Raw genomic sequence first — 14866 nt, 5'->3', positions numbered from 1 at the left:
TGTTGATTATTGTAATTGCCAGCTGGTCGTGGACGGTAATCAATGATGATGATGCTGGTCACATTTGTTCATCACCTAGCTCAGGTAGGCAATGGACAGACACGACCACAAGAAAGAGGCAGCCCAAAAATGTAAGAGCCAGACTCATTTTTCATCATTCTGGGTTTCAGCTGCTTAAACAGATAATAACCTTCTTTTCCTTCTTCATAATTTTATGTGTGTCCTTTAGTTCACAGTTTCCCATTCATTCTTTCATAGTTTTGTGTGTCCATTAGTCCTGTATGTCTCCATGAGTTTTTGTCATGCTGGTGTTCAGCCAGCAATGCCCCCTGCTCCATGGGGGTGGATTCCTCACTTTGCTTGCTCCCTCCCCTTCCTGGTCACATCTGTTCATCACCTAGCTCAGATAGGCAATGCACAGACAGGGTTACAAGGAAGAGGCAGTAAATAAGGCAGGATCAGGTTGCTCCCTTCTTCCCCTGGTCACGTTTACCCACCATCTGCCTGAGCCAGGCAATGGACAGACAGAACCAAAAGGAAGAAGCAACTTAATCCTGTCTTGCTTTCTGCTTCCTGCTATGGTGTATGGAACCATATGGAGCCAGCATGGTGTAGTGGTTAGAGTGCTGGACTAGGACCGGGGAGACCTGAGTTCAAATCCCCATTCAGCCATGACACTTGGTGGGTGACTCTGGCCCAGTCACTTCTCTCTCAGCCTAACCTGTGCCCCAACACTACCTCACAGGGTTGTTTGGAGGAGAAACATATCTATGTACGCCGCTCTGGGCTCCTTGGAGGAAGAGCCAAATATAAATGTAAAAATAAAACAAACAAATGAATATGTTCATTGCTAGGCCCAGGCAGTGATATAGTTGCAAATTCAGAAGTACAGGTGCTTTCCATGACAGCCCCCATGGCCATGCCCAACTCAACAGCCAGAGAAACGGAGAAGTACCAGTGCTCTCTCCCTGCGCATCCCCCCTCCACTACACCCCTGAGCCCAGATGCCATGCATATATTTCCAGGCATCATAGTGTGCTGGTGCTTGGTATTTGTGATGAACATAGGAAGAGAGGAAGCTGTCTTATCAGTCAGACCCTTGGTCCATCTAGCTCAGTATTATCTACACTAACTGGCAGTGACTCTCCAAGGTTCCAGGTAGGAGCCTTTCCCAGCCGTACCTGGAGATGCCAGGGAGGGAACTTGGGATTTTCTGCATGCAAAGCAAATGCTCACCACTGAACTATGGCCCCATCATTAACTAATTTCAAGGGGGGGGGGATATTCTAGGCTGCTTTTCCATTAAAAAAACTGCACAAAATAGCATACAAGACAATAACAATAATTATAACCACAATTGCAGAATAAAACCAGCAGCAGACTTAAACAGCACACAAAAAACCCCACCCCATTATTTCTAAAAGGCACGAGAGAATAAAAATAGTCTTCACCTGGTGCCTAAAAGGCAACAGTATGGAAACCAGGCATTTCACAAGCAAGAGTCCACAACTGAGAAGGCCCCAGTTGCCACCCACCTCACCTCAGTGCTGATATGTAGTTCTTCGGGGTGTGCTGATTATAGCCTCCTGCATATTTCTGCAGTAGGGACTGTAAAGTGTAAAAATGTTCTTCTTCAGGGGGCGTAATTGCTAGAAGATGCTTGAACTTTTCATTGACTCCTTTCAGCTTGATTTAAAAAAAAATGGAATGCCAGCTTCTCATCACCTTTCTCATCACTACATTAGATGAGCATGCTTCTATCCACCTTTGCTGACTTATGCTGTCGGAGGCCAGTGAGACAACTCCTAACAAATCGCAGGCTTTTTGAATTTCCTGGAATCTTTTATCCATCTGTTTTTGAGAACTAAGAAGAGCATTTGGAGGCAGACAAGGACAAAGTTTGACAACCTCTTCTCCCATGCTAAGTGTAGCCTTCCTTCTACCATCTCCTTTTCAGATAATATTCATCTGGAAGCTCTTCAAACAAACAAGTAGAAAGGGGAAATCTGATTTGCCTTCTTGCCATGCACCGTCCTCAATAGTGCCAGTTAAGACTGACTTGAACAGTTTGCCCCTTTCCCCTGGCAGCACTGCAAAAAGTAATCACTGAAGCTTCTGTGAAAAAGAAAGCTTTTCCCAGAGAGCCCTTGTTGAGCCACTCTTGACTGATTTGTCAAGGTATGAAACATTCCAAAGTAAATTATGAGGGATTTAGATAGGCTGGTTGGCTAAGTGTCATTGCAGAAGCATGCTGGATTGTCTGAAAGCACAGCAAATCTCAAACAAAAACTCAAAAGCCGAAGGACATTTTTCAATAGCAAATTAATTCCATTGAGCAAAGATTGTGATGCTTTTCACACCTGGTCAGTACTTCAAAAGCCTACATTGCCTTCATGGATGATATGTAATTATCTTTCTATTTGCTACACAGATGTGTGCTGGATATTTTTATTCCTATAGAGAATGATCTACAGAATCTAGATCAAGGAAGTGCAAGGCTTTGCAATCCTAAACATTTGTTACTATCAGGCATGAAAGAATGGCATGAAGAAATATCTTAAGAAGCAGTGAAGACTTAGACTAGACCTGGTTTGAAAAGCCTAGATGAATTAATAAGGGATATGTATTATATATTATCAATCATTTTATTCATTTATTGATTTGTTTGTGTGAAATAAAGTTATACGTCCTGGTTACCTATAGATACCTATAGATAAATTTTGCATAAACAATCCTGCCACTGAAATTAGCTGAATGCACTACCTTTCACACTGGAATATGCTGGGGAAGAGGTTTACAGGAACAACAAAGTGACTCCATTTCTGGTTCTTTCTTATCCTCTCAAATAAACATTAAATTAATAGCAAAATCCATTCCATTCTTAAGTACAGCTTGAAGAACTCACATTTTCTTCCACTAGGTGGTGAGGTTGTAAAGCTAAATGTGTGACCAAGTAACCCATTCTGAAACAGCTAATAGTGAAATGAAGGTAATGCCGTAAAATAGATTTCTGAAGAAATGACTGCTTCAGGTGCTGATAGTATTTGGATCCTGCATGTTTGTAAATGGTCACAAAGCACAGCTGGTCTCACATTAGTCTGTGCTGCTTGTTCCATGGAATGAATGTGGGTGGGACAAAAGTAGTCTGAAAGAATCACCTGGGGAATACATGGACCAAAGGAAAATGTGTACCTGAGACATGGCGGCAGGGGATAGGGGGAATTACTGTGTTCTTTTTATGTGCTTGTTGTGTGGGCATGTTTTTGCATGTGTACTTTTTTTTATTGCTGCAGGCATTTCCTTCCACATTAAACCCTTTTGTTCCATTTCCTTGAAGAGGACACAGAACTGTGTTTCCACAAAGCTGCACAGAAATCATGGACAAAGGATGGCAAGGGCTTTTACATTGTTCATGCAAAGTATTTGAAGAAGAGGAGTATTGCAGCAGTGGGACTTTGGGAATTTTCAAGGGGAATTATATTTTCTATTTATGTTATGCGTATTTGTCAGGCAATTTGAGATTGACAGAAAGCACAGACCTATTTATATATAGTCATTCACAATGTGGCAAGGAAACTGCGGTATTTCCTGGTAAAATTCCTCACCACGTTCTTTCAGCAATGAGCCTTTTTTGTTATGGAAGTGTTTTGATATTTTTTGTGTTAAATCCCACTCTCTTCTCCCTCCAAAGAACTTAATTAAATGTATGTTGATCATGACTCTTGGGTTATAATTAAGATTAAGCAAACTTTTTGAAGGCAATGAGGCAACAAAATTAAGCCTCCAAAGAATTTTGACTCACAGGAACCACAACATTTGGCAACATTCATTATCATTTACATATACACACACCTGGAATGTATGAGTGCTCTATTATCAACTTGGCCCCAAATTCAGATGCATGATATGCCAAAATCCCACCATGTTTGCATGTTTTTGCATTTTTAAAAAAGTATTTGCATTATTTTAAAATAGTATTTCCAAAAACACATAAAAATCATATTTTCTCATATCTTGTCATGAAAATAACTTTTTGATATAAAATGCAGCAATGCCCCTGCCCAAAATCTGGACTCCTAGCATTGCTGCTACTGCAGTACTAGTTGTATAATTAACAAAAGAAAATAAATGGCTACTATAGACTCTACATAGCCAATGTGTTTTCGTATGTGTGCACCGGAGATGTACTATACAGTATTTCCTTCAGCAAACAGCTACTCTTGGATCCAAAGGTACCCTTCAGGAAGTCTTCCACTGTAAGATTGTTTTATATTGAATAAGTGTATGGATGGGTTAGCCATATTGTATCAGATGGATGCTTGACATGGGTCTGTTTGCTTGACACAAGTTTAGGCCTTGGTCTTGGCATGAACCACCCCTCCCCCTCGAGTGAATGCTGAGTTCCCCTGTTTCAGCAAATTTTCCATGCTGTCAAGAGCTTTTATCTAAAATTAGAGAGAATCAGCCTGTCGGCTTGGGCACGCTTCCTCATTTTTCGATACCTCAGATCGAAAGTGCATCAAGACTCGGTGTTCCATTTGAAGGGAGGTCGCTAGGTCCACACCTTGTTCCTCTTTCACATCTCCCCTGGCCAATGGTGTTAAATGTCAGAAGTTGCAGGTTGGCCGAAGATCATGAATGGTCAAGACCCCTGTCTCCATCCAATCACCGTGGGTGCGTGGGTGAGATAGGGTGAGGGTACTTAGGACCCTGATCTGGAGCAGGAGCAAGTCGGTGGGACCAGCGGATGCTGAAGCTGAAGAAAATAGAGGAAGATTGCCCAACTCGACACACCCGATACCTCGCAAAAGGGGAACATCAGTTTCTCTTGGTAAGCTCAGGGGATAAGCCAAAAAGAGTGAAGTGAAAGCTCTGATGATCTATAGGGTGTCAATTAAATATTATTTTAGTTGCTGTGAGGGAGAGGGAAATCACTGGATGTATATACTGCAATTCATCTGAATATCGGTAAGGAAAATAAATCTGCTTTGATTAAATATAATCTCTTCACTTCTCCTCATGTCTTCTTGGGTCTTGGGATTCTTGACAGCCAATACCATCAAAAAGGACCCATGGTAATGTGAGGATTTTTGGGGTCTTCAATTATTCCTGGCTGCAGGGATTTTGGAGAGTAAAAAATCTCTTACACCACTCACAGAAAGGCAGTTTCTAAGGTAGGAGAAGAATGTTGCACAAAAAACGTGGACCTCGATCCAGAAGCATTCTTTTCTTTGTTCAAGCTCTTGCACAAGCTTTCCCCCAAAACATTTTAATGTACCACAAGAGTGTATATTATGCTTCTATCTTTCATCTTCATCATGTTTCTTGCACTGTAATGCAATGCTTGATCATACAGTGTGGCTTTGAAGTGTGGAAAATCTTCCACTAGGGATTGTAGTCATTTTCTCTGATTCACTGTTCTTTGGATCCAATCCATAAAGTGTGGACAACATACTACGTGCAAGCATCTTTAAACATTTACATAAGCACACCTGGTTTAGTGCATGTATACAGATATATACAGATGTATACATTTAGTATGTATGTATGTATACACACACACACACACACACACACACACACACACACACACACACATTATATGGCATGTATACAGATATATAATTTACACTACATGGCACTGATCTGAAGAATACTGATGTCCCCAACAGTGTTCCATCTAACAGGGATTCCCAGATGTTGTTGACTACAACTCCCACAATCCCCAAGTAAAAGCCATTGCAGCTGGGGATTCTGGGAGCTGTAGTCAACAACATCTGGAAATCCCTGCTAGAGGGAACACTGGTCTCCAATTGCTGCTCAAAGTAAAAATGGAGTTACATTCTGGCTGTGAGAGCATAGTGAGTGAGGAGATGACTGGGTTAGAAAGAGCACATGGAAGGGAGTCCATTAGAATTGACAGGTAAGTTTTGGTGGCATGGTTAGGGTACATCAATGCAAGCAGAGTGTCATGATCACGGATTTAAGACCCTCTCCTAATTTTGGGATCAGGTAGACAGTCAGCTGTGTGAAATTTTGGGGCTCTATTCAGCTTTAGCCTGCTTTGGACCAAAGCATAGTACAATCTACTACTACTACTACAAATATTTATATATTGCTCTTCGACCAAAGTTCCCAAAGCAGTTTACATTAAAAAAAAATTACATAAATATAATGATCCCCTGTCCCCAAAGGGCTCACAATCTAAAAAGAAATACATGGTAGACACCAGAAACAGCCACTGGAAGGATGCTGTGCTGGGGTTGGATAGGGCCAGTTGCTCTCCCCCTGCTAAACATAAGAGAATCACCAGTGTCTCTTTGCTCAGTTAGCAGGGGTTGAAGCTGAAGATGGGTCCGGGAAAGTTGATCACAATGTGGGAGCATTAGAAAGACAAGGGGTTGTTTGTCTGTCTATCTATCTATCTATCTATCTATCTATCTATCTATCTATCTATCTATCTAGAGATTTAATATGCCACCCAATCCACAGAATCAGAGTGGTGTACAAACAAGAAAAGCATCTGAGATTTAAAATGTTAAAAAAAAAGAGAGAGCGATTGAGAGAGATTTAAAGGGCAAACGCCTAGTGGAAAAGAAACATCTTCAAGAAGATCATAAAGGCTGAAAGGGAGTGGGCAGACTGAATCAGGAAGGGTGGGGAGGAGAATTCCAAAGTGAAGGGGTGGCAACAGAGAAAGCCCTTCCACTGGCCCTAATACTACGGATCCCTCTGAGACCAGGGACCGAAAAAAGGGCAACCTGAGAAGATCTCACAGGATGGGACAGAACTGGCCGGGAGAGGCAGTCCTGAAGGTAAGCAGGTGCTAAGCCCTGAAGGGTTTTTAATGAGGGTACAGAAAGTGAAAAGAGGGTGGTTAAGCAAAGGATTAGTGCCTAACAAACTCGCTAATGACAGTCTTCTTGTAAGGGGATTGACAGACTCTCTGGAGATGGCTTAAGTTACTCCTAATACACATTCATCATGTCATAGTGCTAGGATATAGATTTAAGGGTGGAAGGAGGAAAGAGTTGTAGCCAAGACGTTTCTCATATCTACCTGATCTAGATGGGGTCCGTCTCTCCAGTTGGATCAAGACATGGCAGGGAGTACACAAAAGCAATGTCCCAAGGTGTAGTGAGGGTGCAAGAGCTAAATGTTCTCCTGGCAGAGCCTTTTATAGTCAAAAGATAGCCTGAAGGCATGACTTTAGCCCATTGGGGGATGATTGATAGAGTGTGCGGGAGAACAATGTCTTGGAATGCTTGTGCCATATAAGGTAGGCATTTCTAGTATCGATTAGGTTATGTCCTGGGTGTTACCTCCTGTGTCCTTCATAAGCAAAGGAATTGCTCTGCAGGGTGATTGCTGAAGGTAACAATCTTAATAGAAATGGGAGGGGGAGGAATTTCTCTCTGGTATTACTCACCAAATCTTGTTAAAATTGAAAGCGAGGGGGAGAGAAGGATAATGAGGAAATAGTCTTTGAAGACTTCTTATCAGTGAATGCTCATAGTGAAGGAAATAAGCCAGCATCCCATCACCTTTTATCTCTTTTATACCTCTGATTTGGTCTGGCCTGAATCTCTGCATATGCTCAGGTGCAATCAGAGGGGCATCTCCCTGGTCCATTTTGCAGTCCAGCAATGACCTGGGGGTGCTAGGAAAATGCCTTGTCATAATGACCTGTAATTTTGGAATGCAGACAGCTAAAGCTTCTCTTCCAGGCAGGCTAGGAAAATGGCAGTGTTTCTGGTTTGTGGAGTATACTGAAGCACACAGAAATGGTGAACTGAGCAACACAACTTCGGGCTGGTTCCTTGTGGCACCTTACCCATTCTCCAGGATTTCCTAAAGAGGACAGAAAAAGGTTTTGAGAGTTCATCATCACGTATGGCAATGAAGCTTCTGATACAGTTTCACAGAAGCACTGAAAAGACTACCATTCCATTCCAGCTATTCAGGGAAAAAGCTCTCAGAATCTTTGCTGTCCATCTTCTTGGAGGAAAGAAAAATTATCAGTGACTGTGGTTAAGCCTGGCTAGCTTAGTCAGTAGAGCATGAGACTCTTAATCTCAAGGTTGTGGGTTCGAGCCCCATGTAGGGTGTTTTGGGAGATGGGGTTGTAGCTCAGTGGTAGAGCATTTGCTTTGCATGCAGGAGAGTCCATGCATTTCCTGACTTCTCCAGGTAAAGCTGGGAGAGACTCTTGCCTGTAACCTTGGAGAGTAACCTGGAGTGCAGACATCACTGAGTTAAGATGGACTGATGCAGTATAAGGCAGCTTCCTAAACCTCACACAGGTCCTATAGACAGAAACAACTTTGTGGGGGAGACTGAGAACAAGATTGCGGAGCAGACTGAAGAGCAGATTGAGGACAAGAAGGGATAGGACTTTCTCAGTAGTAATCTCCCCATCTTTGGAATGCCCTCCCAGAAGGTATTTGTCAGTATTCTTCTTTGCTTATTTATTAAAAAAAACCTAAAAAACCTTTCTTTTAAAAGAACCTTTTAAAGACTCACTGTGATCCTCTGTTTCAATGTCATTGAAACAGAGGAGCTGGGGGTGGTTGGGCGGGGAGAGCAGGGGTCTGGGGGTGGCGATTTCATGGGTAGTGGGCAGAGGGAGATATGGTGGTGGGAGTTGGGCAAGCCCTTACAGAGGGAAATGGTCCAGGCAACTGAGGCCTGTTACTTTTTCTGGCTCTTCTCCCAACCTTGCAGCCCCAGGGAGCTCTGGAAACACTCCCTCTAGGATCACAGTGGTGCTGTTGAATGCCAGGTCAGTAAATGCTAAAACATCTCTCATCCGTGATTTGATTGTGGATGAGCATGCTGACCTGGTATGTATGATGGAAACCTGGTTGGATGAGCTGGGTGAGGTTAATCACCTGGTCTCTCTTCTGCCTTCCAGGTTTTCTTATCCTCCAACAGCTCTGCCTTGAGGTTCGGGGATGGGGCATTGCTGTAACATATCATGAGACCTTTCCCTTTTCTAGGTGTCCGGTTAGACAATCTCCAGATTTTGAGTGTTTGTCCTTGAGGGTGGGTCTCTGAGATAGGCTGGAGATTCTCTTGGTATACCAACCATCCCTGCTGCACTTCAGTCTCCCTATCTGAGCTGATGGGGGTGGTCTTGGAGGTGGCATTGGATTCCCTCAAGCTTTTTCTCTTGGCGAACTTCAATGTCCATGCAGAGGCCCCACTTATAGGGGCAGTTCAGGATTTCATGGCCTCCATGGCAACCATGGGCCTATTGCAATTGGTATTGGGCCCTACCCACATGGCAGGATCTTTGGATCTGTTTTTTTGCTGAACAGGGAATAAATGATCTGGAGGTGAGGGAGTTTGAGATAACTCCTTTGTCACGGACATCATCTGGTGGGGTTTATTCTGACGGTTCCATCCACCCTCTGCAGGGGTGGTGGACCAATTAGAATGCTCCACCCCTGGAGGCTTATGGATTCACTCAGTTTCCAGACAGCCCTCAGGAAGTTTCCCGTGTCCAGAGCTGGTGACTCTGTTGAGGCCCTGGTGAATCTCTGGAATGTGGAGACAGTCTGGGCTATTGATATGATTACTCCTAAATATCCTCTCCAGCTTGATGGAGCCTGTTCTGCTCCTTGGTTTGCTAGTGAAACTGCTCCAGGGTGATTGGTGAACACCTCAAAATCTATCTTTTGAACTCATGTGGGGAAATTAGCTCAGAAAGGAACATTTTCACTTTAGTTTTAATTTGTGCAAAGTGTGGACAGGAAATTACTGGACTGAGACATGATTTAAGTTTTTTGAAAAAAAATTATTGTAGGGAGGGTACAGAGGAGAGAAATACTACTATCAAAAATACATTTAACTGCAATGAGGCATTTTAGCTTAAATTCCTAATTATGAAATTTCCCAGGCAGGCAAGAGAAAGAGGCTTTTAGAGACGGAGGGGGTTGGATTTAACAGTGGGGAACAGATATATATTTTGGGCCCAAGTATGGACAAAGCTCATATTACCTGGTCTTGATGAAGGGCTCCAGTAACCACTGATGAACCATGTTCCTCTGGAACAGGTCAGGCCAAAGCAGGTGCAAGAAGGTTGGAGGGGTTAGTTGGTAAAGGTGAATCCAGGAGGGTAATTTCTCCATGGAGCCAACTTCCTATGTTGGCTAGGAAGGCTGGGCAGATCAGGCTAGCCAATCTGGAGAGGAGCACAAAATACTGAGCACGCAAACCCCCCCGCCCCACGCATGGTGGCCGGTGGATAGTAAATTGCCCACAAAGCTGATGGTAACTCCAGGAGAGCACAAAAGGAGCACCTGATGGAATCCCAAGTGAAGCGTACAAGGGAGCACACTGGATAATTGGGGGTTCTTATACCCAAATACATATCCTGGGGGCAAATTCCAAATGACCGTTGCTGTCTGGCAGGTGTGTTGGGAGGGACCTGTGGGGATCCTATTACTGATGATTTTTCTTCCTTAGTGTGGGAATTGCCAAGGTATGCCAAGGCTTTCATCATGAAAACAGAGTGCATAGATGTGAGAAGGAGCATCTGCATAAACAGAAAAGTCCAGTTATCTAATCAGTACTTTTAAGGGGTGCACCTCTTAGCTTCGTATCACTTGCTCAACCACTTTTGTGAGGGGGGGGGATTTACCTCTGCCAGCCTTATATGGGTTCTTCCTGTATAGCTAATTGGCACATTAGCTGGCTGCTATCCTTTTTGTGAAAGGCGGGGAAGAAAAGACAGTTTAAGGGCAGAGTGGCCTTGGCAGAGAGTTAACCTGCTTGTAGTTAACTTCTGGGGTCTACTTAGGATCAGGGAGGATGTGCATCTGCTCCCCTTTACAATTTTCTTGTTAGGAGCCAAATCTAGGGGCCACTGGCCCACTGTCACTAAGTGACCTGTCCCCATGTGTATAAATGGGGAGCTCACAATGCTGTGAGACTCCCGAGCATAATCAGAGTGAGATCTCCAAGCCTGGAGATTCAAACACAAACGAGGGGGCTCCTGGGAGCTGGCAGAAAAGCTTTGCTGGCAACATGTTTTCCTCAGAGCTAATGGCAATGAAACAACTCAGATGCCAGGTGGAATGATGCTGGAGGGAGAGTTGTGATGAATCCAACCGAACATGGGCAAGAGCCCATTTGAGGGACTACTCTGTGGAAGTGGGGGCAGAGAAGAAATATTTTTTTCTCCACCTCCATTGCATCTGCTCAGTGCAGACCAGTAGAGCTGTTTCATGCAGCAAAGCATTGTTCCACACATCCCTCCCAGGTAATGGGGGAGGAACCATGTACAGCCCGTTGTGATCAGTTTGCATGTCACTTTGCAGATAAAGTCACTCTCTTCCATGCTGATTTGGACTCCATGGTTTTGGCAGTACCAGTAGATGCCTGGGGAAAATGTGCCATCTGGTTGGATTATTTCAGTTAGTGAAGCCTGAGGATATGGCAGTGTGTGGGTGACATTGTACGCTCTTGACCCTTGCACTTCATGGCTAATAAAATCTGCCAGGGAGGGTACAGGCAGATGGTTGGAGGCTATAATCAATGCTTCATTAAGGGAGGGCAGGATGCCATTGTGCATCAAGGAGGCAGTGGTAAGACCACTATTAAATGCCATCCCTTGATCCCTCCAACCTGTACAACTATAGATCTGTTTCTGTCCTTACTTTTTTGCAGACTGTGCCTTGAACAAACTGCTGGAAACAACACGTCTAATCTGCTTTGAGCTTTTGTCGGAGAGATTGTGACTTTGGAATTTGGGCTTCTCACTCCTTACTTCTGTATTCATGGTGAGATTGTTAAAGCTTGCCATTTACCAGTAAAGCTGAAACTTGAGCTACTGGCTGTTGTGTCATGTATTTCAGGCCAGCGTCTTCCGTAGAGTGAGCTCATTACACATACCCATACGGGCATCAAAATCACTGTTGCTGTTAGTATGGTGATTGTGGCGTTTATGCAGCAGTGGGCAGCTAGGCAAAGTGGAAGGAGAGAGGCAGTTTGATTGATTAAGTGATGTCAAGTCAGCGTCGACTCTTAGCGGTCACATAGATAGATTCTCTTCAGGATGACCTGTCTTCAACTTGGCTTTTAAGGTCCCTGAGTGATGCATTTATTGCTGTTGTAAGCGAGTCCATCCACCTTGTTGCTGGACATCCTCTTTCCTTTCCTTCAACTTTTCCCAGCATTATGGATTTCTCAAGGGAGCTGGGTTTTCTCATAATGTGTTTGAAGTATGATAGTTTGAGCCTGTTCATTTGTGCCTCGAGTGAAAATTCTGGATTCATTTGTTCCATGATCCATTTGTTTGTTTTCCTGGCTGTCCATGGTGTCCTCAAAAGTCATCTCCAGCACCAAAGTTCAAAACCGTCAATACTTTTCCTATCTTGCTTCTTCAAAGCCCAGCTTTGACATCCATAGTCATGGGAAAAACCATTGTCTGAATGATTCTAATCTTTGTAGGTATACACACGTCACGTCATCTAAATATCCTTTCCAAGGCCTTCATTGCAACCCTACCAAGTTCTAGTCTGCAGTGTATTTCTTGACTGCTGGATCCTTTACTGTTGATGGTTGATCCTAAAAGGCAGAAGCAAACCACTTCAATGTCTGAGGCTGGTTGCTGTACCCATTGTCATTAGTTTATTCTTCTTTACATTTAGTCGTAGCTCCATTTTTTCACTGTACTCCTTGACTTTCATTACTAGAGCTTACAGATCATCCGCATTCTCAGCTATCAGAGTGGTTTCATCAGTGTAGCACAGGTTAATGATGTTTTTTCTTCCAGCTTTAAAACCATGGCCATCTTCTTCCAATCCAGCTTCTCTCAGTATATGTTCAGCATATAAATTGAATAAAGAAGGAGAAAGTATACAGCCATGTCTAACTCCTTTGCCGATCTGGAACCAGTTTGTTTCACCATGTTCCTTCTAGACTGTGGCCTCCTGTCCTGTGTATAGGTTCCTCATGAGAACAATGAGGTGTTCTGGGACACCCATTTTCCTAAGGATATTCCACAACTTGACATGGTCAATGCAATCGAAGGATTTTCTGTGGTCAATAAAGCACATACTGACTTCTTTCTGGTATTCTTTGGCTTTCTCAATTATCCAGCTTGCATCAGCAATGATGTCTCTTGTTCCTCAGTCTTTTCTGAAACCAGCTTGAATAACCGGCATTTCCCTTTCCACGTAGGCCTCTAATCTGCATTGGATGATCCTGAGCATTATTTTGTGAGCATGTGAAATTAATGATATTGTGCAGTGGTTTGGTCTTCTTTCTTTGGTATGGGTATGTAGACTGACCTCTTCCAGTCTTTTGGCCACTGTGTTGTTATCCAAATTTGCTGGCATAATTTGGCTAGAACCTTGACTGATTCCTCTTCTGTTGCCTGCCTTATTTCTGTAGGTATTCCATCAGTTCCTGTAGCCTTCCGACTTGGCAATGACTGGAGTGCTGATCTAACTTCATCTTCCTGTACTAGAGGTTCTTGCAAGTAAGGAACATCTCCTAGAGTATCTTGGATGTTGACATCCCGGCAGTACAGATTTTCAGTATACTCCTTCCATCTTTATTTGAACTTCTCTGAATCAATTCGAGGTTGGAACCTCCTTCTGAAATCAGAGATCTTTTGGAAAACTTGTCTTGTTTTTCCGTGTCTATTTCCATCCTCAAGATCATTACAGATGTCATTGTAGTACTGCTCCTTTTCTCTTCTAACAGCTTTCTGAAATTCCCTATTAAGTTCCTTCCTGAGGTCTTTATCTTTCTTGACTTTGGCTTCTCTCCTCTTTTTGGCAATTTTCACTGTCTGTTCTGACATCCATTTTGCTTTCTTCTGTTTCTTGGTCTTTGGCCATCTCTTTTCACATTTGTCCTTAACAACTTCTTTGATTTCATTCCACATTTCCTCTGTTTCCCTATCAATGAGGTTCAGAACTTCAACACAGTTCCCGATGTTCTTCTTGAAAATAGTGGGTATATTCTCAAGATCATATCATGGAAACTGGATAGCTTTGTTTTCCCACTTTAGCTTGACTTGGAGTTTGCACATGAGCAGTTCATGATCTGTTCCACAATCGGCCCCCGGCTACATCTTTGCTGTTAGAACTGAGTTCTTCCACCTCCTTGCATCAATAATGTAATTAATTTGATTTCTGTGTACTCACTCTGGTGCTGTCCATTTGTATAGTTTGGTTGTTTGAAGAATGTGTTAGCAATGAAGAGATCATTGGCTTGGCAGAAACTAATAAGTCGTTCTCCTCCCTAATTTCTGTTTCCTAGGTCATTCAGTCTGACTGTGTTTTCCTCCTTACCATTTCCAACTTTGGCATTCGAGTCGCCAACAACCAGCAGCACATCTTGCTTGCATGTTCTGTCAATTTCAGACTGAACTTGAGCATAACACTCATCAACTTCCTCTTCTTCTGCATCAGTCGTTGGGGCATAGACTTGAAGAACTGTTATGTTAAAGGGTTGTCCATGAAATCTAATTGATATTAGTCAGTCACTGACTGCATTGTACCCAAGTACTGTCATTGTTATATCCTTCCTGACTATGAAAGCAACACCGTTCCTTCTTTAGTTTTTGTGTCCTAAGTAGTAAATGTTATGATTTTCTGTCTGAAAGTGTCCAATCCTATTCCATTTTAATTCACTGATGCCTAAGATGTCAATCTGTAGTCGATTCATTCCATCTTTCACTGTGTTGGGCTTTCCCATGTTCATGCTTCTTATGTTCCACATTCCTATTGCTTCAGATTTTCTTTTCCAGCATGGCAACTTCAGCCACTAGATGTCCAAAAGGCTTTAGCCCAACTGTGTCAGAAACATCATCTCTACTTTGCAAGATCCTCAGCTCTTCCTCAATATG

The 14866-nt window shown here is 43.1% G+C and overlaps 1 non-coding gene across 1 annotated transcript; it reads left to right on the top strand.

The window, feature by feature from the left end:
* Positions 1 to 8035: 8035 nt before the first annotated feature.
* Positions 8036 to 8108, top strand: TRNAK-CUU (transfer RNA lysine (anticodon CUU)). Its single transcript has one exon. It is a non-coding gene; the product is annotated as a tRNA-Lys (tRNA).
* The last annotated feature ends 6758 nt before the right edge of the window (positions 8109 to 14866 follow it).

This window comes from Hemicordylus capensis, chromosome 2, assembly GCF_027244095.1.
Source record: "Hemicordylus capensis ecotype Gifberg chromosome 2, rHemCap1.1.pri, whole genome shotgun sequence".
In the NCBI taxonomy this organism is placed as follows: Eukaryota; Metazoa; Chordata; class Lepidosauria; order Squamata; family Cordylidae; genus Hemicordylus; species Hemicordylus capensis.
The sequence above is the reverse complement of the archived record's forward strand: the minus strand, read 5'-3'. Positions and strand labels throughout refer to the sequence as shown.